This window comes from Gavialis gangeticus, unplaced genomic scaffold (genome assembly GCF_001723915.1).
Source record: "Gavialis gangeticus isolate Ggan-Ray unplaced genomic scaffold, GavGan_comp1, whole genome shotgun sequence".
In the NCBI taxonomy this organism is placed as follows: Eukaryota; Metazoa; Chordata; order Crocodylia; family Gavialidae; genus Gavialis; species Gavialis gangeticus.
The window spans coordinates 58,469,186-58,470,700 of record NW_017729031.1 but is presented as its reverse complement, the minus strand read 5'-3'; the positions used below and the strand labels follow the sequence as shown (position 1 = coordinate 58,470,700).

Sequence of the window (1,515 nt, the reverse complement as noted above, 5' to 3'; positions counted from 1 at the left end):
GCGGCGGCGGGGCCTTGTGCTGTCGATCGTTGCCCCACCAGCGCCGGGACGCGCGCGTCGAAGGCGGGGAGGCGCCCGGCGGTGCGGGCCGGGCTGCTCCTGCAGGGCTTCGTCTCCGAGGTGCTTAAGCGGGCAGCCCGCCCTGGGGGCCGAGCGTGCCCTTAGCCAGGGGCCCCGAAGCGGGCTCAGCTGCAGCGTGAGCAGGGGGTGGTCGGGGGAGACTGCGGGCGGAGAGGGGGTGGGAGTGAGGGCGAGATGGGAGCGTGGCTTGGGAGCGCAGGCCCCAGGTGGCCGAGACGGTTTTGAGGAGGAAGGGAGGATGTCTGTTCAGTTGAAAGAAGTATTTCCCAAGTTGAAATGACAGCCTTATCTCCACCTTGTTTGAAAACGCATTTGTAAATGCTCCTTAGTCACTAAGGCCTCTGTAGATGACTTGGAGTGACTTTCAAACTTGAAACTAGATTGTGCCTGTTATAATAAAAGGGTCTGAACTTCTTTCTTAATGGCCTTCCTTTTACAAAATATCTATTTGCTAGAGCAGTGCAGATGAACCTGAGAGAGCAGAAAACTGAGAAGACTGTTGATCTCCTTTGGGATTTACCTGAGCTAAAGTGAGACAACATGCTCAGAGCTTGGTCTGCCCTGAAGAAAAATCTGTGTAACTCATGTAGCTCTGTTGTCTGAACATAGAGCTAAGTAAGCAAGTGTACCTCAGCTGCTTGCTGTTTTCCCTGTGCTTGAATTGATATATTGGTTTGATATGTTTGTAGCTGGCTTAAAGCCCTGTAGTCCTCTTGCCAAAGATAGCCTAAAGCCTTCCTTTGTGACTCTGTCATTCTTCTAATTCTGCTGATTACATTTCATGCTGGCTTGTGCTAAATACATTCTGCATACAAAAGATTGGCAGTATTCCTTTACACTGAGTGCTGTCATCAAATTTGGGTTTCTCTAGAAAGGCATAAAGTGGGCATTAATGGTAAAACTTCCATATTTTTTGTCTTAAATGGTATAGAAAGGCATTAGTAATGTTGCCGCATATTATCTGGCAAGGGAAAACGTATACATACACACTACTGCAACTGTCGCATGACTGAGTAAAAAGAAGAATTCTGTATGAACTGACCAAATGAAGCCTTAGCAAGGAGGAGTACAACGTAGAATTATTTGCAGTTGGTTGAGGCAGAAGAAGACAGTGATTAGTGGGAGAAGTTTAATAGGGAAAGTCTGAAGTAGCACTGTGATTATGCACTGTATATAAATCAATGAATTTACTTTTGGTTGTTGGATATAACTTTAAGGAATGGTATCAACTGTTTCTGCCTTCTAGAGTAGTACATGTACAACATCATCATGCTGGCCTGTATGAAAATGTAGCTGCATCAGCACTTTATCTGACTTCCTTCTTGCAACTTATTTCACAACTCTCTGAAAATAGAGGATTGATACTGACATCACCTTAAAAACATGATTTTGTTTGAAGGCTTTTGATACTGTCTCTCACCCCATTCTCATTAG

At 45.9% G+C, this 1,515-nt stretch overlaps 1 protein-coding gene across 2 annotated transcripts in view; it reads left to right on the top strand.

Moving 5' to 3' along the window:
* Positions 1 to 1,515, top strand: part of LNPK (lunapark, ER junction formation factor) — an 83,165-nt gene that overhangs the window by 238 nt on the left and 81,412 nt on the right. The window lies entirely within an intron of this gene.